This window comes from Adiantum capillus-veneris, chromosome 19 (genome assembly GCF_014529385.1).
Source record: "Adiantum capillus-veneris isolate H3 chromosome 19, ASM1452938v2, whole genome shotgun sequence".
NCBI classification, from domain to species: domain Eukaryota; kingdom Viridiplantae; phylum Streptophyta; class Polypodiopsida; order Polypodiales; family Pteridaceae; genus Adiantum; species Adiantum capillus-veneris.
In genome coordinates this window covers 128,636,920-128,662,236 of record NC_140949.1, presented here as the reverse complement: position 1 = coordinate 128,662,236, position 25,317 = coordinate 128,636,920, and the positions used below count along the sequence as shown (strand labels likewise).

General features: G+C 44.5%; 1 pseudogene across 1 annotated transcript; it reads right to left on the bottom strand.

The window, feature by feature from the left end:
- Positions 1-66: 66 nt before the first annotated feature.
- On the bottom strand, positions 67-9,214 carry LOC147434852 (uncharacterized; annotated as a pseudogene). The gene is made up of 2 exons (XR_015185394.1): positions 8,939-9,214; positions 67-1,652 (listed from the first exon to the last, which is right to left on the bottom strand). The product of XR_015185394.1 is annotated as an uncharacterized LOC147434852 (transcript).
- Positions 9,215-25,317: the final 16,103 nt, after the last annotated feature.

The following is a 25,317-nucleotide window of genomic DNA, read 5'->3' as shown; positions in this document are numbered from 1 at the left end:
TTTAGTGTTTCGTTTCAGTAACGCAATTTCTTGACAGGGGTTTTGAGGTACTTAGATTTGTCCAAATGACTTGAAATTTTGCATGCAAGCTTAATAGGGCTAGATGAAAAACTACATGGCCCCTACTCAAGGGGTAGCCCCTACACAAGGGGTAGTGAGAGGTACTAACTCTTGTACACTAGACTCCCATGTTTCTTGGCATAAAATTACAACAAACTCCTGTGTGTGTATGTATAAAACAGCCACCTCTGTAAACAATCAATAATGAATTGGCCCTTTTAAAGTTGGTGGTGGTGTGGTCTCAACTGTCATGTTCACCTCCTCCTCGATCTTTCCTCCGTTCAGCAAGCTCCAGCTGCTCCATCCTTGCATCAGCTTTGTTAGCCTCTCCATCAAGTTATACTCTTTGATTGGCTCTCCCCACATCAAGTGGTGCTTCTCTAGCCATCTAAGAAATGGTTGAAGGTCCCAGCCAGTCCAGAAAATACTCTCTCTAGGTGGAAGTCTTGGTAGTACAAATTCTGAGTACACCTTGACAAAGGCAGGTGAATCGGTAGAGGTGGCCTGATTATAATCTTTATCAACAACCCCACCCTCATGGATACCAACCACATACCCTGGCAAGTGAGTGGGTATTATTGGCCCACCACTAGAGCCTTTTCCAGTGGTACACTTGTAATAGCACTTGACATCATCAAACATCCCAAGGGCTCCTGGGGAGCACAGCAAAGTCCCATCATGAAATGCTCGGAAGACTTCAAACAATTTCTGGTAGAGAGCACCATCTTCCAAATTGAGAAGAGCATATAACTTCTTTATGCCATGGTCAGCCTTGCCCTCAATCAGCTCCTCGTAAGCCTCGGTAATACTTGTCTGAGTACACGGATACGAAAATGCTGCCATAAATTTCTTGTTTTCAGCCATTTCCACCCCTGCACTGCATGGAAGTAGCACACAATCCACTGCTACATCTGTGGCTTCAAACAGTGCCAGATCTTCATCGTCACTTTTGACTATGGCCAATGGCTTCGACGAACACTTAAAGCTGAAAGTATCAAACTCTGATCTGTTCACAGCCTTGCCAAAACAACCTCTCAACTCTGAAAAATTATGTTGTCCAAAGTCGAGATTGCCATGGTTATCGTAGGTTAAGTTTATATCATTCTCACAAAAGCTATGCCCTGTTGTAAAGGATAGAGCTTCATTGTTAGAGCTTGATGGACATGCAACCCATCATGTAAAGGCCTTTACCCCTTTGGTTGAGGTTGATCTTCCTCGTGCTCTAAATAGTGTCTTGAGGATGGATTCCACACCCAAGCTCGGATTGTTGAAAAAGGGTTTTGTAGGGCTGCTTTTCTTTGGCTCCAGCTGCGTGGGTGGTATCAACAAGCTTTTTGATCTTTCTGACACCTCGTATAACCTACAAAATTGGATGCTTCCATTGGTGGAATTGTCATCCATGCATGCCCGCTCTGCCACGTACGGCTCTTCCACCATGCCAGTTTCTTCTAGGAGTACAAACTTGCGTACTGGCTGTGAATCGTCATGTAGGACTGCAACATCAAGAAAAACCTTTGGCTGGCCATGGGCAAGCTGGTCCGCATTCATGGACCCATGATCAATTGAATTGGAATTCAAAACACCATCATTTTCTGAAATGAAATGCCAGAAACATAAGCATATTGAGATATGAGCCTCAGAACACAATCATTTTCAAAGGCAATTGGCATATAGACCTGAATTCAAATTTAGACTTCAATGCAAGCATAATAAGGCCATCGTTAGGTGCACACATGCTTGAATTTGCAAGCCTATTGAGGCCACTATCTAGTGCATGCAGACCTGAATTCAAATTGTAGGTTTCAAAGGCTATTTTGGGTTGTAACCACTTGGGACTATTGATCAAACAAATTTAAACTCTATGCTATCATAATATACAACACTCAAAGATAGTCAAGACAAATACCTAGAACTGAAGCAGCAGTCAAGGTAACAGTGGAGGCATCTGATCTATCATAGTGCAATTAAAGATTTGTTTCACAGCACTGTCAGCCCACCAGGCGCTCCCTGCTGCTGCTCCTTGCACGCCATCGCTGCCCCTTCCCTGCACGCCGCCCTCCTCGCTGCCCTCAGCCCCGCTCAGCGCCCCCCCCCCCCCCCCTCGTCACTTGCAGCCTCTCCCCTCAGCCCCCCTCGCTCGCAGCCCGCAGCCCCCTTTCCCACAGCGCCCTTAGCCTGCAGCAGGCGCCCCCCCCCCCCTCGTCGCTTGCAGCCTCTCCCCTCAGCCCCCCTCGCTCGCAGCCCGCAGCCCCCTTTCCCGCAGCGCCCTTAGCCTGCAGCCACCCCCCATCCCCCCCCCCCCCCCGCGCGTCGCTTACAGTCCACAGCCCCCCCTTTTTTGGGGTTTTTTCGTCCCCGCTTCGCCATACCAGAAACCCCCGTCCCCGCCCTGCTTGAGTGTTTCTTGGGTCTTCTTCAGCTATTCCGTCTGAAGACGACTCGATTGGCAGCAAGCTTCCACTTCACTTGCAGCAGCAGACACAGATGGACGCTCGTGCTCCACCACAGAGGGACTCTGATGAAGCCCCCTCGTCCGACCCCGCCGAGCCCTCCATCCGACTTGCTCTATCGCCAGCAGAGCAAGCGAGCCTCGCAGCAGAGGTGGAGCGCCTTCAGGCTACCTCCGTCATCTGCAAGATCATTGGCAGTCGTCCCAGCAGAGGGGAGGTGCAAGTCCTCCTTCAGGCCCATCTCGTTGCAGAGGTGGGAAAGATCGTCGAGATTCAGCTTCTCGGGCGCGTGTACTACCAGATTGAGTTGGAGACTTCCGAGACGGCTGCCAAGGTCATTTCGATGAGCCCACTGGCCATTCGTGCAGTGAGGGCTCATTTTCGACAGTGGCGCCATGGTTTCGACCCAGCTACAGACGTTCTTGTCGGGGAAGCAGATTTACCCATCTCGGTTTGCTTCCCTAGCTTGAGGAAAGAATACCTCCCGCTTCTGTCCAGGATTGGTTCCGAGATCGGAACAGTCTTGGAGACTCCACGCAAGGCAGCTTCAGTTGCTACCAAGGCAGCAGGCATTCCCACAGTATGCGTTTTGGTTCGGGACACCCACTCTCTCCCGAAGGTAGTGCTCACAGCATACAGGTACACAGGGCACACAGGCTAGCACCTCTGCAGAGGCGAGTGCCCAGGCAGCAGAGGGCTGGTAGTAGGTCCACGGCCGCCGTCGACAGGGAGGAGCTCGCCATGCTGCCCCACCTGGTGGCCGCCCTGCGCCAGTTCAGCAGCAGTGGGTCCCGACAGGGAACCATTTTGACCCTCTGCAGGAAAAGGATACAGAGGAGCCTGCCTCCATCTCAGCCTCACCACCAACAGCCCCCCCACCCTTGCCTTCCCCCCACACCTCTTCGGCAGCACATCCACCTCCACCTCCCCCTCCTCCTGCCGACCCGTCACCCTCCACTAAGACTGCGGGCTCTTCACCTGACCCGATTCGAGAGCCTCCTTCTACACAAGGGACTGGACACTAATCGACAGCCCGGCGCTCTTTGGGTAGTACCTTCGCTACGAGCCGTGCAGCTCGAGGGACAGCCTTACTTGAGGAGACCGCTCTTGGTACAGGCCTCACCTTTTGCAGCAGTCCCGCTAGGACGTCCCTGTTTTGACATTCGTCGATGCTGGGATTTTTTCGACTACGGCTTTACCCGGTTCCTCGGTGACCCCTCTGCTGACTACGAGGCAGCGTGCTTCCGAGCACATGTGGTCTTGTTGGCAGCCAGAGGCACAAAGGCGCTGGACACAGCTGCTGGCTTTTACTTTCCAGTGTGGGGCCAGGATCACACTGAGTGGACACTGCAGGCAGTCCTGGATTGGTTGCAGGCCCAGGCTATTGAGTTCTCACATCATACAGCGGATCTAGGGGTGACAGACATGTTGCAGACACTCTGGCCACTGGCCAAGTTTTGTGTGACACCCCCGGATACATCGGGATGTAGGCATATTCTGGCTTACCTCTTTGCCGACACTCAGAGCACTTCGAGCTATGTATATGCCTATGAGGACTCTTGGTCTGCGGATGTTGCTTTACGGACTGCACGCTCTACATGGGCTTGGGTTGTACAGCACATGCATACACCCTTTCTCGGGGTCACTCGGATGCGGATTACTCCCCATCCAAGCCCATGTGGGATTACGACAAGAGTTACAGAGATGCCTTGTGGGAGGCAAGATTGACATTCTCATGCTGCAGAGTACCATCTATGTGATAGCCATATTTGGCGTTGTGGTCAGATTTTGCGGGGCCACTCTGGGACTTTTTGGTCAGCTGGCTTTGGGTTAGGGGGCATTTAGGGCAGGGTATGTATGACTATTGCGGATTCATGGAAGCCGGCCATTGTGGGCAAGGGCATTATAGTGCCAGGCAAGGCACAATGGATGACCTTGCAGGTGCAGGGCTGTCTTATGGGCTTCTTTAACATCTATGCGCCCAACCATGCGAGTGGTCGGGCCGAGTTTTGGGCACAGATAGTGGGGTCCTTGCCTCACGCAGAGCAGTGGTGTGCTGGGGGGACTTCAACATGTTGGAGGACCCCTCAGACAGGATGGGAGGCAGCCATGTTACAGTGCATGGAGCTGAGTTGGCAGCTTGGGAGAAGTTATGTATGACCATGGGGATATCCGATGTATGGCAACATGCAGGATTTATACCACCAACAGACAACCTCTCCTTCTCTCGATCAGACAGGAGAGTAGGAGGGGTGAATCTGTCGAGGATCGACCGTTTTTATGCTAGTGACCACTTTTGTGACAGTGGAGGAGCAGTTTGCATTCTGGCAGGCACTGCCTTCTCTGACCATGCACCAGTGATCCTTACAGTGGCAAACACACAGAGAAGTGGTAGTACCACACTGCACATCCCTGAGAGGATCTTACTGGAGCTACGAGAGCAGGTTGAGACGCTTTGGACAGAGAGCTTGGACAGGCAGGGCACCCCAGCTGATAGGGTGGCCATGGGTCTTACAGAGATTAGCTGTTTCTTTCTCTAGGAGGTTGCCGCTCGCTTGGCTGCGACCAGAGAGGAGAGGCAGCTCCGTCGGGGCATTGCATCCTTGCAGAGGATGCAAGAGCGTCACCCTGGCAGCCCCTGGATGGAGGAGCAGATGCAGCAGGTTCGACAGGAGCTCATTGCAGTGGAGGAGAGGCGCCATGACTTTGCATACCATCGTCAGACAGCTCAATGGACTGTGGTGGGAGACAGAGTTACTAGTGAGTTCTTCGAGACTGTGGGCCCTAGACATGCGCGCACCAGTACTAGCGAATTGAGGAGGCCCGATGGGTCATTGGCTACTGAGCCGAAGGATATGCGTGCAGTTGCTATTGACTTTTACCGCGTGTTGTTGTCAGCTGAGCCTCAGCCAGAGAGCAGAGATGCATGCAGAGAGCAGGTGTGGACACAGATGCCTTGTTTGGTCACTGAGGAGATGCGCCATAGGCTTGAGCTACCCCTCCAGCCGGATGAGATTCATGATGCTCACGTGGCGGTTGCCCAGGGGAGGATGGCTTGACTCCGGGCTTCTTTTTGGAGTATTGGGAGGTGCTTGGTCACGATTTGTGTAGCGCTTATCAGTACATTCTGCACACTGGTGAGATGCCTGACAATCTGAGCAAAGGATTGATCTTTCTCATCCCCAAGGAGGGAGGATCACTGGACGAGATGAGGCAGTGGCGACCCATCACCATTCTCAACTCAGCCTACAAAATTTTGGCGAAGGCTCTAAGTTTGAGAATCCAGCCGCTGCTAGAGAGCCTGATACATGGGACGTAGACAGGCTTTGTCAAGGAGCATAGCATCCTTGACAACATCTTCACTTTCTGGGAGGCGACAGCCTTGGCTCAGCTCAAGGGAGAGGACCTCATCGTACTTTTTCTCGACTTTGAGAAGCCGTATGACAAAGTGGATTGGGATTTCTTAGAGGGCACTCTACATCGCACGGGGTTCTCGGATGCTTGGATCAGGGGGGTGTCAGCTCTATACAGACGTGCTCACAGTCAAATGCTTTTGGCAGGGGGAAGAGGGGATCGTTTTTTGCTCGCGCGATCGGTTCGACAGGGATGTCCTCTTGCCCCCTTCTTCTTTCTTTTCTACGCTGAGGCAATGAGCAGATATTTGACTTCACAGGAGGTGGGTATGAGAGGCCTACAGCTGCCCACCAAGGAAGAGGAGCTTTTGGATGCAGAGTTTGCAGATGACTCAAGGTTGTACTTGGAGGGCCAAGAGGCAAATCTACATAGGTGTGAGCAGGCTCTTGAGGTGTTCTGTTGTGCGTCGGGGGCATTGATCAACTGGAGGAAGACAGTGGCTTTCTGGGTTGGCAGTGCTCCCACGCCAGACTGGTCAACAAGAGAGGGTTTTAGGTGGATCCCCCTGGGACACCTATACAATATCTTGGTTGTTAGGTTGGCTTGGATTTGACACCAGAGCAACAGATTGCTCCTCTCCTCCTCTCTATTCGGAGGAAGTTATTGCATTTGAGCTCAGCGCGGCTTTCTCTTGCTGGCAGGGTCGTAGTGGCCAACCAGGTGCTCTTGGCTACTATGTGGTACGTTACATCTTGCTGGATTTTCTCTAGCTCTTGCATCAGCCACGTAGAAAGGTTGGTTGGTGTTGGCAGCCTAGGACAACTACGCCATATGTAACTTCAATTTCTCTTGTAATAAGCCTCGTCTACTTTTGAACTCTCTTTTAATCAAAGACGTGTTCTAGAATTATGGGAGAACCTTGTAATCCTTTTCATTTTGATCTTACGGAAGCCGGGATGCTAAAAGCATTTCCAACTTGTAAATATTGAGTAGGTTAACCTTACATTTTTTATCTCTTTTGAGAAACCAAGTGACCTTAGTATATAAGGCACTTAGGTCATTTGTAAACAATAACTTTTGAATTGATAAGTGGATTACGAGAACTCTGTGTCGTGAGTGAGAGAGTGAGAGTTTGTGTATCTTCATCTTGATGCTACGCGCCACTACCTCATCCGATTGACGAGCCGACCACATCAACGCTGTAGCCTCGCCGAGAGCTACGCACCTATAGCCAACATTGCACGCGAAGCGCACAGAAAGAGTCCGTCGGCTACGAGCTTCAAACGGTCGTAAGTACCTCATACGAACTCCGTTTTCGATGATCAAGTACTTGTTAGAACCACGGCGAGATTATCTTCGTGTAGATAGCTTCAGAGTTAGGTTTTGCGGAGTTCCAGAATTCTGACCTGTCTTATAGTGTGACTGTATTTGAGAGGGTTAGGGTTAGGGTTAGGGTTTTGACTTAAGGACTTCAGGATAGTATTGTCCTAGTGAGGGGATGGTGTGTCTTGAGTTTCGTGCAATTCCGACCTCGTTTAAGGTGTTTGACAGTGATTAGGCATCCGCAAGACATTTGGTGCAGTTAAGAGATCTATGATTAGTTCAGAAGTTGAACCATTTGTAAGTGTGTATGTGTGGGCTGGTCCTAGCCTGACAAGCTAACGGGATTGTCTACGTGCACCTACCGTGTCACTTGTGGCCTCGATTGACATTTTGTTGAGAGGTGTGTTTTGTACTATTCGGGTGTGAGTTGCTCCCGCAACATTGACGCCGTTGCCGGGGACACAAGACCATAAGTAGGAAGCCTACGACACTTGCGTGATGGAAGCTTGCTTTAGCTTAGGCTAGAGAGAGCTTGAAACCTTTAGAGAAGATCCAGGAGAGGGTATCTTGAGGTCTAGTAGATAGCCAGGAAGCCAGCGTCTTGCCAAGGGTCTGCGACTAGATAGGATTAGTTAGGTATTGTAGTTTAGAGTTTTGGTTTTGAGTTGTGGTTGTTTGGTTAAGGTTGTGAAGTGCTCATGTGGAAAAAACACTAAGAAAAACGCAAAGTAACAAAAAAGGAAAACAACAAGGCTTTTTGCTTGCCTTGAAAGCAAAACCCACCCTACACATCCCTAGAGGATGCACATTGACCATATATTTGGATTTGGATCCAGCGCTTGAAACAACGCAGACAATTGCGACGAAACGGAAACAAAAAGAGTTGAAACAACCATAAGGGAGAACCTGTCCAAACAAGAGTGAAAGAAAGGGGTATTGATACTTGAACTCATATTGGGGATCAGGGAGACCAGGGGAACTCACAGCAACCAATAAAAGTAAGAAACAGGAGCCAGATAGCCAAAAACACTTATAGCGCGCTATATGTCTTTTAGGCTACCTGACAGGCAATTGAGTGCTAAGAGTTGTTAGTGAGTCTTCTACATGATCTTTGAACCTTAAAAATCAAGTGTTGAAGAATTTGGGAATCAACAAATACAGTTACCAACAAAGAAACTCCAAGTGTTATGTCAAAATAGTTCAAAGCCAAAAAGGGGATAGCAAATAAAATCATATCTGCATGAAACTTGACATATGGACTTTTCATAACCTTGTGAAGACACCTGGAGCAAGACAGAGTGGAAAACTGTGCCAAAACTATTATGTTCATCTTATAGCGCGCTATAAGACAGGAAACTACCAGTTGGGTGCAAACTGAGAGCTGAGCATTACCATTGCATTAAACAAACAAAAAGAAGGTTGCACATCAAATTTGGGAACATTTGGATGCATAAAAGGTGGAGAGTCAGTTCAAACCTGCTATCTGAAACGGAACTAAGTGTCCAACTGAGGTCAAACAAATTCCAATTGAAGTGAAACTTGATACTTAAGCTTTTTAGACTAAGGGGAGGGCAAGGAACTAAAGACAGTTGTAAAATCACTGAAAGTGTGCAACTTATGTCTTATATCGCGCTATAAGTCACATAGTGCACTTAGGAGCTTTATTTTGGCAAACCCTCTTGGGTATAGAATCATCTAGCCCTATTAAGCTTGCATGCAAAATTTCAAGTCATTTGGACAAATCTATGTACCTCAAAACCCCCTGTCAAGAAATCTAACTCACACACATGATGCAGTTGATAGATGAGTCTACAGCATCTTAGGCTTGGTGTCTAATTGTTTGCACATAGCTGAGGCCATGGCTCAGCGGGGTGCCATGCAAGAGAGCCACATCTCAATACATACTCCGGGAAAGCATGCGTCCATGAATTCATAACTTGGCCTATTTGCACAGAAATTTTCCTGGACTGGCCGTCTTCCAATCAGAAATTTGATCGTGTGCGTGTGTGAAGAGAGAGAGCATGAAGCAAAACCTTGCCGTGAATGGCATCATGCAATGCATGTAGAATGGCAGGAGGCTTACCGCCACTGGTTGCCATGGTCCACTTCTCGCCTTTCTTGTTGCCAATTGGTTTAGACTGGCGCACACCTCGCCTGGACATCCCTTTTCCACGCTGCAGCCAATTCACACTGCCGGACGAGCCAATTTTTACTTGGTAAGCCTACGATGCTTTTTACTTGGTTGGCCTAAGGCCTACGATGCTTTTTACTTGGTAAGCCTACGATGCTTTTTACTTGGTTGGCCTAAGGCCTTTTTTGGCCTTGGGGGGCGGGGGGGGGGGGGGGACGGACTCTTTGTGAAGGGTTGGTGTTTAGCATCGATGTGGACAGGATCGCTTTTAGAAATAATCCTCTCGTGTGAGCTGAAAGCGGCTCTCTCTGATTTTGGTCGATCAAATGAAGCACATCTCACACATCATTCAACGCCTTCTCAGGAACGTGCTCTCTCTCTCTCTCTCTCTCTCTCATTGTGAAGCAAGAGCTTGATATCCTCTCGCTCTGCCTTATTCTCAGCACATTATGGTCGTCGCCACCGAGGTCAATATGAGTGAAGTCGGCATCTATTGTTACACGGCCATACGCTCTAGGCAGTCCAAGTCATTTGAACTGTTTTTAAAGAAGTGGAATAGCATAGAAGTTGTAATGATGGTTAACATGAAAGCAGAAGTGAGCACAATAGTCAACTATTTTTAAAGGAGTGGAATAACATAGAAGCTATAATGATGGTAGACATGAAAGCAGAAGTGAGTGCAATAGTCAACATAAGAGAAAAGTCACAAAAGAGATGATGATGGAGCTCACAGTAGACACGATTGACACGATGACTGAGAACATTATGATCGTAGGGATAGATACAATGGATATGCTAGTAAAGATGATGATGATGATGGATGCAAAGTAGGAGGGATCAATATAATAGCTCTTCAAAGGGACATCCATCACAGAAAAATTGAGCCATTCAATGTTTACGTAGATAGGGTTTCATGTGACATGGATCATGGCTACTTTGTGCAGCTTGCAGACTTTCATGGTCGTGATTAAAATGAGGGGATGAAGGTGGGGATAGTCATGCAAGGATATGATAGCATTGTACATTCCGGAGATACAAGCAAACTTCGAGGTTTGTAACCTGCTTCTAAACCTCCATGTCTATGTGCTTGCTTGGTCGACACAACTAGTCTACGGGGAAGGGCACGGCTTCTGTTCCTTATGATTTTTGGGGAGACGTAGTGCCGACTCTCCACCAAATTGCTGTATGGCACTTCTGTGTGACGCGCATATTTGATCTATATTGTTTCTCTTTTTCTTATTGCATGACACATAAGTTTAACTACTCATGTTGTTTTGTTGTAGCTCAACCATAGTGGAATCCTCAGTGTTTCAAAGTCAGACGATACCATTGCTCGTTATCCAGGTTAGTAGTACATTTCAATCTTTACAGTTTTCCATTGCTTGTTGCTCACAGGTAGTTTTACAATTTGTTCTTGCTTTATTGTTAACATCGTTGTAAAGACCCTTGCCAAGGCCAACCACGTAAGACTAGTTCACTTTCTCAAAGCCCTCGCGCATGAGCAACTGTGGTAAAACAGTCGAGGTGAGAGACAAGATTACCATGGCTACTCTGAAACGCACATGAATAGTAACGCCAAAGTTCATTAACAACGCTACTTTTAGAGCAAGACTTTCCTTTAATAGCCTCACTCTGGAGTTGAATGAGAGGATGCACCACTAACACAGCTTTTATGGGTGGATTTATGGGAGGAGGGCAGTCTACTGAAGATTCCACACCACATCAAAAAAAGCGATGTTTTGAAGTACCATAGTAATTCATGTGCAAGCGGTTTCAGTCATGGAATGAGCCACTTGGCCTTGTGTGAATTGTTGATTATTATGGCAGCCCATGATTTTAACGTAGCTATATGCCACTTAAAAGCAAGTAGTGGCTACGCTCCAGCGAAGGCTTTTGTTGTGCTCCAACAAAGCTTTGATTATCGCGTGAAATAGTAATCACCTTGCTCCTTGTCAGTTGAGTGTAGTTAGCAAGGCTGGTCTTGTAGTGGATAGCAAACAACAGATTTGGCTTCCCTAGGCTTTTTGTCCCTGATGATAGCGAGAGAATCAAAGATCAACAAGAGGAGCTTGAGCATGATGCTAAGTAGAAATAAGAGGAACAACAAAAAGAAGTGGCGATGGTAAACATGATAGATGAAGTGAACATGACGGTAGAAATCACAGAAGTGATGATGATGATCACAATAGACATCATCGACACAATGATGGAAGTCATGATAGATACGCGCGACATGAGAGAAAGTATGAAAGACAAAAAGACCATGACATGATGCTCATCAAAGGACTCACAGAGAGCATGATGATTACACAAATAGATATAATGGATATGCTGCCAGTGACGACGATGATGAGCGCAAAGACTGAAGCAGGAGAAATAGAGATGATAGATACCCTAGCTCTTCAAAGGGCATCAGCCATAGGAACTTGAGCTTTCAATTTTTACTGAAGTAGGGTTTTGCATGCCATGGATCATGGTCGCTTTGTGCAGCTTGTGGGCATTGTGATCAAAAGCAAGGGCTTGTGTATGTGTCACAAATTGCCACACATATGATTGTTAATGCAAAAGATCTTGTCAAGAGGTATGGATTAAGGCTGTTTCCATGACTTGGAATAACATTGGCCTTCCATGAGGGATGTGGACCAAAAGACAAGGATCTTCTACTGATAAATAGAAGCTCTTAATTGGACAAGGAATCTAATCGTTCTACTATGAATCAGCCTTTAACATGTTGCAAAGGATTAAAAGGGATTATCATCACAGAGGAGGATGGCCACTTTCAGACAACCACTAAAGAGAATGAGTCCATCTGAGAGATGGGAAGCTAAGCAGCTAATAGCATCAAGGGTCTCATATGTGAGGGATTACCCCAATTATGATGCTGATGGATCTAGACTCTTGTATCAAGAGGAGCTTGAAGTTGAGCCCAATGAGGGTGAGCCAGCTTTCTCAAGAGGACAAACAAGGTGTCACCGATGAAAATCGTTAAAAATCTAGATGGTTCATTTCAGAGTGCTGTTTTAGGCAAAGAGAGGAGAGAGTTGCGAGAGCAAGAAGCGCAACATCTCACATAGGGATCTCGTGGTGTAGGATTCTATACTACATATGACAATGCCTTTAAGTGAAGTGCTTGTGGATAGCTAGCTCTCAACGTATTCTATCATCATGCTTGATGAAGCACATGAAAGAATTTGGGCTACTAAAGACTTTAGTAAGGCATCAAAAATATTTGCGTTTTATATAAGTCACGTCAAATACACATAATGCTGAAACGTTGTCAAGGTACTTTTTTTATTGACATTTTTACTATTCAATATGATCCATACAAGCACAATAAATGCAATGCTTCTTGCATTGACCTCTTGCCCTTTGTGCCACAACATACTTTATCAACATTCACAACAAACTTTGCAAATCGACAACCAGAGCGTCTACAAACTGATGAAGAAAAATCTACATCAACATGTCGTAAAGGTTATTTATTTGCATCCAAATCTCCATGCGTATGTGTTTGCTTGGTGTCTGGGAAGGGAATGACTTCCATTCCTTTCAATTTATGAGGAGACCACAGAGCCGACTCTCCACCATACTTCTGTATGGCACCTTTATATAGTGTGCATTATATATGGTATGTAGTTTGTGTCATTTTTTCATTGCATGACAAAAAGTGTAACTACTTACATGGTTTTCATGTAGATAAAGCATCATTCTTTGCACACTTGGGGGTGACGTCTACTTGTTTACGAGGTTAGTGGTCCAAATTTTTGTTCGCATTTCTCCACGCTAAAATCTTGTCGTGCCAAGGGCCAACCTAGGGGGTCATGGACCTAAGCCAAGGGCCTGGACTGTCAATGTGGAGTGGGGTCCTAAAACGGGCTAGGACTAGGAGCCAAAGGGCCTATATAAAGGGTGGCAAGGAGGTGGATCACCATGTCAGTCCCCTAGGTCTCATATTGGTATCAAAGCTTCAGGCTATTCTTGGAAAAGGAAGGCGTGGTCCTAAATTTAGAAAGCTTTTGCATGCTCTTGGTCGTGGAGAGCAAGGAGCACGAGGATGAAGCGGAAGAATCTGTGTGCAGGAGCCCTTGGATAGGGGGGAGGTCGAACTTGACCATTGCTAAACCGGTTGCAGAGGGTGTCTACGGATTCGAGTTGGCACGGATAACAACTTTTGATTCTGTAGGCACTGGAGATATGCCTCCTAGGCTACCCGGCTATGATGCTCTGCAGTAGCACAAGCAACAGAGCACGCCATAGCTGCTTGAAGTTTTTGTATCTTTTTTCCCCACTTGTGGCCGCCCATAGTCACAAGGGGTGGTGACTCTTAAGTTTCTTAAGGGGCATGCACACCCCAAACAATCTCCCCTACCCAAGCTCGGCAATCCGAAGCCACACACTCTCTAGACGACTACAAACAAGGTCACGTTGCACGTATTAACAGCAGTTGCTGCACCTTTTTCGGAAAGCCCTATTTTTTTGTGGAGCTTGCTTGATTTAAAAAAAAATTGGAATTGCTATCGAATTTAACAGCTTCTCACCAAGGCTTGTTGTCGAGCAGTTTTCAGACATCGACATTGACATCACCACGGCCTTAATGTGGTAGTCGACCTTTGGTCCACATGAGTTGGTACGTATGCATGGGGCTATCCAAGGGCACAAGGTGCAGATATTGGTGGACAATGGTGCTTTGTATAATTTCATTAACGATAAGTTAGTGAAGCGGCTCAAGTTGCCCCAGAATTAGTTCCCACCATTACAAGGTAGCGATGATGAACGGCCATGATGCCGAGGTGTGGGCTACTCAAGTAAAGGATGTATGATTGGAGATTCAAAGATATCACACATCCTTGAGTTTTAAACTCATGAATATGGAGCGGGCAGATGTGGTCCTTAGTCGAGAGTGGTTACATAGTCTAGGATCATCACTTAAACGTATCTATGAGCACAATAATTTGATATTCGAATCCAATGGTGTGCATGTGGTACTGTTGGGAGAGAAGGATGTGACTTCCTCTCCACTCATTTGTACAGCCGAGCTTATGAAGCTCTCTTCTCAAGATGAAATAGAAGCTCTTTTTGTGTTACTCCATGTGTCATTTTCTTTCAAATGTTGATAATGTTTTGAATGAAAATTCCTCAATGCCGCATGTTACTCTCTCTTCTCTTCCACCTATGGCTACTACTCTCTCTTTTGAACAAGTTTTTTTTTAATAAGTTAAAAGATTTATTAATGGAATACAAAGACGTATTCCCAGATGATTTGCCACTAGGGTTATCACCGGCACAGGCTGTGCAACATAGCATAGACGTGGTTGCAGGCAATAAGCCCGTAAGTACTAAGCCACCCTATAGAATGAGTCATTTTGAGGCTGCTGAGGCGGAATGTCAGCTTGTTGACTATCTCAATAGAGGTTTTATCCAACCCAGTTCTGCACCGTGGGCCTCTCCCATCTTATTGGTGAAGAAAAAAGGCAGTAGTATGGACATGTGCATAGACTATCATGGCTTGAATGCGGTTATTGTTAAGAACAAGTATCCATTGCCATGAGTGGATGAGTTATTTGATAAGCTCACCCATGCTCAAATATTTACGAAGATTGATTTACGATCAGGGTATCATTAGGTACGCATTAGACTTGCGGATATTGCTACAAACAGATGCGTGGTGTCCCTGCAAAATATGCACAAACTAACATACTACAAGCAACATAATCATAAATCTACATACCTGCACAATCGTGTGCGCATATAACCAAATCGTATGCTAACAAAGAGAGACAAAGAGCGAGAGAGAGTAAGAAAGCACGTGCGGATGCACCTCCTAGAGCGGAGTGCTACATAGGCACGGCGAGAGAGAAGAGAGAGGAGAGGAGAAAAAGAAGAACACAGACACTGGGTGCAATCTCCCCTCCGTGCAAGAGTGAGCATTTTCCTCTTGCACGTATTTACTTATAAATTTCTTGAATGCTCAAAATGAATACACATTGGTCGATTGGACAATAATTGACCATAGCTCATAAAGAGCACTTGAATAATAAAATGTACATAGATGTGATGTTTCCTTGCAGAGCCCATAGCTCGGTCATGCTTTATCCACCTGTCAGCTGCATGAAATACAATTTATCATTTACAATTATCATTTCCATTACATACCTCTCCGTTGGAAAGCAACTGTCCTCAGTTGCAAAGATTAAAAAAAAAAATCTGCAAACCATACTTGTCAAAAGCAATGGTTAGTATTCAGGTATCATACATTGAAAGAAAAAGTTATAAAATTAAACAACTTTGCTTATGCGTATAAATCACACTTATCAAAAGAGAGAGGTTAAAATAATGTTTGAAAATTAACTTTTGTCAAAAGAAGAACTTGTAAAGTTAAATAGAAAAATGTGCTTATGCTTGCCGTCATCCACATATTGCATATTCTAGTGTCCCATACCACGAGAATAAGCAGTATGTGTCATACTGTGATGTATCAAGATATCATTGGTCACAGTCATCATTAATCACTCAATTCTCAAAATATCAAGTCCAATCAATTATCACAAACCATATCCAAATCCAAATCCAAGTTCAAATTCCAATCACTTTCATTTCTGTACCCGGGTACCAAAATCATACAAAGTGCAGTGGTGGCCAGTCACTACAACATGATTTTGTAATCGGTTTTGCCTAAATTGACGAATCGACACCAATGAGTCGTTCTGCCTAAATTGGTGGATCTGCACTAATGTTATTGAAAGTAATGAAGATGGTGTGTGCCCATGTGCTGCCTAAACTGGCGGATCTGCACTAGTGATTGGTGTTGCCTAAATCAGCGGATCTACACCTGGATGAGCATTAACACACTGCCTAAACCAACGAATCTGTGCGCACGTGACCAATGGACAAGGCAAGGCATAAAATACATAACATTTAGTTCTTATGTGATACCAAATTATAGCATGCTTGACTAGCAAGGTACTTACAAACTGGTATTGACTATTTATCCGAGATCACCTCAGTTCATATGAGTAGTTGCATAGCTCAATGAGAAATTATCTCATAAAAATTCCATTCAGTACAAGTAGAAGCTTTCACGTTAGCAATGAATGTGTGATTGTTCAATTATAAGACAACAAAGATACATAAAATGTAAAAGAAAAAAAGGTGAAGTATTTGATGTACATACCTGGGGGCGATTTTGCATTTGAAAATATGTAGACCTGTGTATGTGGAACGGGCATAGCCTAATAGAATTTGAATCAGGGGGTTTTGTAAACATTAATCGTATGAGAGTAAGAGAGAGTTGTAGTTAGTAAACTTGCACCAAAGTATATGCAATGAAAATGTATCATTTGTATGAAAGAAAACAATATGCCCTGCGGTGAAATGAAAATTAGTATACATCCAAAAATGCTAGAACAGAGTAGTAGTGTTATGTAAACTACAATGTGATATGAGTATACCAGAGATTCAAGATTAAATAGTGAGTTTTAATTACACATCGAGTACTTGTCTTGCTTAAGATTATATACGACACAATGAAAAAAAGAAATTTTAAAGATAGTGGCAAACATGTATTGTGATGGGGGGTATGACTTGTGAATAATTTTAAAAGAAAAACAAGAGTGACAATAAGAATGAGGGGTATTAATGCTAAGTGGAATAGTAGTATTGTTCTGTTGGAATAGGGGCGGTAGACAGAGGTAAGAGTTTTTTGGCCGAGTCCTATATGAGAGGGTTAGTACACTCAAGTAACGAAGTACTAAATTATAGATAAGTGTTGATATTTGATTGGTAACAAGCAAAATAGTTCACATGTAATTTGATAATGTGGTGAATGTATCAACACACAAATTTCTAAAAGGAAAAGGAGAGGACTTACTCTCTGCTGCACTGAAAATACCATGTTATGGTCGTCATAGCTCTTTGTGAATCGACATCAGAAACGTTAGGAGAACAATTAAAAATTTGAAGATCATTATCAAAATTATGTGGTAAAGTTCATGCAAGATAGGCACTTGTAACCTCGTAAAATTTGTGTAAACAGAATAACCTTAAGTACTGTTAATGCAATTGATTAAAAAAAACAACAAAGAGATTAGAACAATGATTTATCAAAGTATAATAAAAGCAAGTAAAACTGCACAAAGTTGCAGTTAATTTATACAGATGTGTGCCTAACATTTACAAGTGTTGTAAAAAAGTCATGGAAGATAGCGTAACAAAAATAGAATATTTTGAGGTATTAGCAAATAGAATTTAGCTTGTGGATTTTGTTCCTAACATTTACAAGTGTTGTAAAAAAGTCATGGAAGATAGCGTAACAAAAATAGAATATTTTGAGGTATTAGCAAATAGAATTTAGCTTGTGGATTTTGTTTAAAAGGATTTCCTACTTATAAATACAATGCTAATAAGGTGAGTAAAATAATTGAATTAATGCTAGCAATTCTTTATCGTATGTGCTATAGTTGGTTCCAGATGGTTTGAGTTTTTGACTTTCAAAAGTGAGTGGGTGATCGTTTTGCATTAAAACTACGTGTATACCTGAGTCACTAGCGTCTGTGATAACTACAAAGAAGGATTGAGAGAAGTATAGTAGTTGTAGGACGGGAGCATGGGTGAGTAGGAGTTTGAGGGTGTCAATTGATTTTGCTATTTGTGACCCCAATTGAATGGTGTTTTTTTTTTTGGTGAAGCAAGGAAGTCATCGGAATGTGGGAGAAGTTTTGGACAATTTTCGATAAAAGCCTGCTAAGCCTAAAAAGGATTTAATGTCATGCACAGACTTGGGAGTAGGCCATGTTTTAATAATGTTAATCTTTTGAGGGTGGACCGATACGTCCTTTGTAGAGACGATATGCCCCAAATAGTCTATGTGTATTTGGAAAAATGTACTTTTGTCAGGGTTTACAAATAGTTGGTGCTCAAGCAATAGCTTAAAGACAATATGCATGTGAGTTTTGTGTTCGTGCTCATCATGACTGAAAATTAAAATGTCATCAAAGAATACAATAATAAAGTTTTGATTATCAAGAAATATATTGTGCATCATTCTAGCAAATGTGGCACGTGCATTTGTGAAACCAAACGATAAAACAAGAAATTCATAATGACTACACTGAGTACGAAAGGTAGTTTTAAAAATGTCATTAAGGTGCATACGGATCTGATGGTATGCAGATTTGAGGTCAATTTTTCTAAACATTTTGGCTTCTTGTAGGCGATCGAGGAGGTCATCTACACGTGGGATGGGGTAGCGGTTTTTTACAATGACTTTGTTCAATGCTCCGTAGTCTATGCACATGCAAAAAGTGTTGTTTGTTTTTTGGACTAGGAGGACTGGGGCACCAAAAGGGGATGCACTAAGGTGGATAAGGCCTTTGTTTAGGAGTTCGGTGATTTGTTTTTTGGATTTCTTGCTGATGTAAGGGACTATGCCTATATGGTGCTCTGTGTGGAGGTTGTGATCCTGGAAAAATTTCAATTTGAGGATCTAATTTACCTCAAGAGGGTGGGAGAGAAGGGGGGTAATCATTCACAAAGCAATCAGAAAAATCAAATCATTATGCATGTGAGAGACAGACGATTGTGTGTGCTCGACTTCAATAACAAATATCATGTATGCTTTGTCATGCTTTTGTAGTGCACGTTTTGCTTGTGTGTGTGATATGAGTGAAAACATAGCAAGTGATGCATCAACAGAAAGTAAAATATATTTGCCATTGTAAGTGAGATTCATTGTGTGTGTGCTGTAATCAATTTGTGGATTATGTTGGTGACGAAAAAGCATGCCCAAAATGATATTGGTGGATTGTAATGGTGCAATTAAAAAATCACATTGTTCTGTGTAATCACCAATAGTAATTGTGAAAGATCTTCCCATGTACCGGCTATACTCATCTGCAGCAAAGATCTTCCCATGTACCTTGAGTAGCAAAGGACTTTTTGATCTTTCCTCTATAACCTCGAAAGGTGTTTTTCCCGTAGAAGTATGTACAGTGTTGTTGTAGGCATACTCTACAAGAGGTAAGTACTTCTTCCATTGGGATCATTGATCTACTTCCGTGACATAGGCTTTAGTAGATCAAGAATCGTAAGGTTAGCTATCTCACTTTGGCCATCCGTTTGTGGGTGATAGGCTGAAGAGAAGTTGTGAGACCGCGGGGGACTGGACCATTCAACTCTCCACCCAACCGTGCTATTTATAGACTCCTAGCCTCTAAAGATAGCGCCCCTTGACCGCATGTCTGTCCTGGCCCTTGGCCCTGCCCTTGGCCTGACATTACTCCCCCCTTGGAGAAGCGTTTTCGTCCTCGAAAACACAAGTGGTCGTATCTTCATAAGAACACTGATGTTTTCCTTATTGGCATCCTCTACACGGGCCAATTGTCCATATGACCGATACCTGGTGCAGTGAGGAGGTTCAATGAAACCAAGAGCAACATCTTGATTTTCAATATTGTTGTCCTTTTGCAACCACCCGTATCTAAATGGTAACTCATGATACCTCATGTGAGTATCTTGAAAATCTCATAGCTACTAAAAGATAGAATAGGGAGTGTCCTCATGTCAGACTTCTGAACATTTTGGAACACACAGAACCACATGTTCACCCCTAACAAAGGTTACATGCCAACATACTCTGTCAGCACACCTACTAAGTCCTTGACTTATGAAACTATCGGTATCCAACCCCACCACAACAGGTGTTCAAAGTTGAAAACCTAACCTAAGCAAATTCTAGAATAAGGAGAGAATCACCTATTCAGAATGCATTGTGCTAACGTATGCTCTTAGCAGATTCTTTAGCACGGTTTAATAACGTATGCGCTTAGCATATCCTTTAGTACTAAATAGAATACTTTTAAGATGCCCATCCAACGTGGGATGAATAACAGCAGTAAGAGTGAGGTACTTTCCCCAACCACTTACAGACAGTCTTCCACGACTGACGACAAACTATGACTCAACCATTGAGTATCCAGCCATATACTCGATATGGAATGGAGACAACCAACTAGGTTGAAGGTAGATTGGAGGTTCCAGCAACCAATCACTAACATCCATACTCAGCCATCACCTTGTATGGCAGGGTGTAAACTCATACTAAATCTGCAAGAGAGATTGCACTAGCAGTGCAAAAGGGTGTAGAAAGAATAAAGTCCATGGATTTGCATGCCGCTCCAAATAAATTTGTGTTAAACACTAGGGCCCATAACACCTAGTGTGCATGCATTTAACAAAAACATATCCAAACCACAATTCCATGACGAGACTTTCCATGATACTTACGTGAAAATCTTGCAACAAAGTTGGACCATAATAGAATGTGACAACCCGGTCACACCTAGGAACCAACCATGAGACCTTCTCATGAACGTAGCATACTTTGCAGCAAAAGTTGGACCATAATAGAATGTGACAACCCGGTCACACCTAGGAACCAACCATGAGACATTCTCATGAACGTAGCATACTTTGCTATATGTAGAAACGACCCTCCGTTAAGGTGGTTTCACAGCACTTGTAATCACAACAAGTTTGTACTTAGTACCCGACAATTTTTGGCCACTGAAATTGTTCCTGATACTGTGTGTGTCAATTGGTCTAATGAACGGATGCGACCATCCCCTAGGGACTTCGTCGCGACACATCATTTCGAATTGGGCACCAGTGTCAGTCCCAGAGACTCATATTCTCCACATGTGGAATATGTCTCAAGTAAGGATGCAAGGAAAAGTGACATCCATCAAGTACGAGCTGTACTTGTGTGTGGAGGTAACTACAAACACTCTGCGACGCGAGTGAGAGGGACCCTCATTATCATGCTCCACACTGGCTAAACCAAACTCCTTGAGTTCCTAGACCATGTTGTATCCCATGTGACAACATGTGCCAAATCGAACCCTACAAGTAGGTTCATAACAGAATAAGGCAAAAAAGTAGATTGGACACTTGGCCCAAAATACATTGTGCCGACATGCCCTTGGCATGGCTCTGTAACATTCAAGCGTACTTATACGTCTTGAAAAAAAAACAAGCAAAGCATACAAAAAATGGAATAACACCAAATTAATAGATGTGTACCTGGAGGTTTGAACGTAGTGTTCACTTACCAGTATTCAAACGGAGAGGAGCACATCTCCTACCTGAAAAACAAACAACATTGCAATGGGAACCGTGGGTGTTGCCTTCGCAATCCAACCCCTTTGGTTAAAATCTACGTAGTCAAACCCCTTGGTAAGACCCTTTGTAGAAACTGCTCAACTAGCAGGTAACGACAACCAACATAGTTAACCGTGTACATAATGATTGGAATCAACATGAAAAGTTGAGTTTGTCCGCTACTGCGTGGTAGATTGCGGAATTCTTTCCTTGAAAGTCTAACTGAGAGAGATCAAACTGTGATCCTCAATGCAGATCAATTGTGATCCTCAATGCAGATCAACTATGATCCTCAATACCTATGGGGTGATGTAGCAGTCACCTGTCGGGTCGTACCCCAAAACAATACGTCCATAGACACTCCGTAGTGCTATAGAGAGAGCAGGAAATCCACACAAGTGAACTGCCTAGCTCGTGTGGACAGCCATGCTGTCATCACTGATTGCTGCATCTATACTTCCTTGTAGAGATCAACTGCTGTGAGTTGAAGATTATCAAAAACTCAGCTTGAGTGTCGCACTGAAAACATGTAGTGCAAAAATGACACCCTAAACATCCGTAATGACAAGACTCTTGCTTGTGCATTAACATCGATGTATACTTCCCTGGGTAGATCTGTTCAATCTTGAAAACAATCACCCCAAAGAATGCCAATAGTTGGGTCTTACCCTTGGCATGACAATGGCTCTTAGCCGGTGTGGCTCATAGCCCTTATGCAAATTAGTGTTCAATGGACGAACCGATGAAGACTAATTTGAGTAGCATCTTAGCCACGTGCTAGCTGAGACTTAGAGCACCTTGGCTCAGGCTGACTCACGAGCAAAACACGTATCAAAATCTTCTTAGAAGATTTTTTATTTTTCCCTTAAAGAGAGGGAGAGAGAGAAGAAAAACATGCTGGGCTGAGGAATTTTTCTTAAATTTCTAGAGTGTGTGCCCAATCTGTGTGCTTTTACACATCTTATGCTTGACGTGTAGCTTATCCTATAAGCATTCCACAGTTTTCAGGTATGACTCTCTCATTGAGAGAGGTAACAGAAAAACACAACCACATTTTGACCTACCTGCCTTGCAGGGTCGTGATTGTATGAAAATGACTTAGCATTGGCACTTTGCCAGTGAAATAAGTTCTAGATTTAGGTTCCTTTTAGTGTTTTTGGGTGTTGATAGCAACCAACCATCATGTTCAACAATCCATCACTTAGTCTGTCCTTGACAGAGTTGCGAGTGTGACAGCGGAAGCGTAATCCATGAAGTGGTGGACTCCATGCCACCTGCTTAGCATGCCTTGCATGCAAAAGCGTAAGCCCTTGGCTACTAGGACAGTCTCAAGTGTGAGAACCAAAACCATAAGTGCCTTGCACATAATAAACTGGTAGGGATTCTGTGAGCTGACATTCCCTATTTGGTCAGTTCCCCAAACTTGGGTGCCAATGCCCTTGATTCCAAATCAATGGGCAGTATCTCGGCACAAGGGAGAAGCCTTGCTTCGTATAAAATTGCCAAAGCACTTTGCTTTGCACAATGATAGTAATTTGCCAAGTAAAGTGTAAACATGGAAAAAATAAGAAAAACTTAAGCTTGGCTAACCTGGTCATTTGACTGTCACCAATTGTGTTGAACTTCCAAAGGAAAACTCGTTCGAATGTGGCTCCCAGCCAATTCTGCTACATGAGAGAGAGTTGTCGTGTATGCACTTACGCCCTCTTGTATCATGTACACCATGAAAGATCCTTCAAGCATAGTGTAAAATCCCTCCCAAGTTTGTATGCTCATAGCATATACCAAACGTGAGTAGGTTCACTGCAAGATGCGTAAATTGAAGCCTTGCTTCACATCAATTGAAGCCTTTCTTCACATAAATTGGAACCTAGCTGATAGCCAATCTGAGGCAGTTGTTGACGTACAGAAGGACAAAATAATTGACTTTGTTGAACAATTTCAACTGAAATTAACCAGTACTGTGTGGCAAGCATCCTTTGTCAGCTGGTAGAAACAAGGACAAGGAGTCGGCCATGCCGAGCAGCTTGCTGCCTTCAACAAGTCTAGTAATAGGCCATGCTTGTCTCCTTGAGACACTGAAAAATTGGCCCTTGGCTTTGCCGTCGAAGAAAAATGTAACCTTTGCCGAGCGTGCTCAATCAAAGTACTCAGAAGAAGCCATGCTTCACATAACTATGTCTCGCCTCATTGCCAACAAATGCTATTAGCGACATATGTCATAGCAAAGAGAGTCGACCTTGTCGATCATGCACAAGAAATTGACCTTGTCGAATTGAAAATCTAATGGAAAAAACAGTAGAACACGTACAAGTTATGCATTTTGTACCTGCTTGGTTCTATGAACGAGAGCCGTGATCATGCATTCCAGTGCATAAGAGAGTTATCAAGCACATGCTCAATAACTACTCTACTGTATGTTGTCAAGGGCCTTGCCCATTTCGCAACCAAATTGAAGACTAGTGAGAACTTCAATGCTCTGGCCAAGTCGCAGAAACCTTGCCCATGTGCAACATCAGACGGGCCTTGCTCCCGTGAAATCCATTGGATGGAGGCATGTCGGCACCCTTTCCATGTCCATACCATGTGGGCGATTTGCATCACCACGTTCGCCGGCAAAAGGGCTGCTTTGTAAGCATAAAATTTTGAATTTTTATTGCATACGGGTGTGAATGCATGCGGGGTCGCCTTCAAGGAAACAGATAACTCATGATACCATGCAACATGGTCCGGTGGTCACCATGTTTGCGTGTTGCGGACTTTCGAGACTGGAAAATTTTGCGCCATGCAAGCACCATTGCCCCTCCAGGACTACAAATTATGCGCCATGCAAGCCCATGGCCTGCATGCAAGCATCCCATGGGAGGGGCCCTTGGCACCCATCCGTGGGACGGCCCCTTAGGGGTTCCTTTGGGCACCCGATGCGTGCCCAAGGAGCCCTGGGCCGAAGGTTTAAAGAAAAAGAAAACAAAAAGGAAACAAAACTGAACACAGACCTGCGCATGGCGGATCTGTTGCGCCGAGCAACAGAGAATGGATATGCCTACTGCATGTAGAATTAGGCGTCGTCGGTGTGTTGAAAAAGCCTCCAGAGCCTGGGGCGCATTCGGCAAGGCCGAAATCGGCGGATTTTGTGCAGGCCGAATCCCATGTCCGTCCTCATGCAAGGGGCAATTATCGCGTCCTCCTGTCGAGCCTGCCTTCTCCTCCCGACATAGGGGTTGCTCCCCACGACTCTGTTTTCGGCTTCCTTCACGACTTCACAAGAGAGAGAGAGAGAGCGCGAGAGATGCAAGACCAACAGTGTCGTCTCCTTGAGCACACCATAGCCTTGCTCTGAGAGAGAGATAAAGAGTAGCCATGTCGAGCCGTGCTTGCCCCTCCTTCTACTTCTCCTTCCCTGAGCTCTGATACCAATGTGAGACCGTGGGGGATTGGACCATGCAACTCTCCACCCAACCGTGCTATTTATAGACTCCTAGCCTCTAAAGATAGCGCCCCTTGACCGCATGTCCGTCCTGGCCCTTGGCCCTGCCCTTGGTCTGACAGAAGTTTAGCCTTGTCCCTAGATTCTCAAAGAGACCCTTCCAAAAATTACTGGTCATTCTAGGATCTCTATCTGAGACTACGTACGTTGGCAAGCCATGGTACTTGAAAATTTGTGATATGAAGAGGGTTGCCATTTGATGGGCTTTAATAGTCTTTTTGACAGGTATGAAATGTGTTTGTTTGCTAAACCTGTCAACTATTGTCCATATTCCCATATTCCCATGGATAGACTTGGGCAATCCAAAGATAAAATCCATGGATATGCGCTCCCATGGTGAATCAGGGATTGGCAATGGT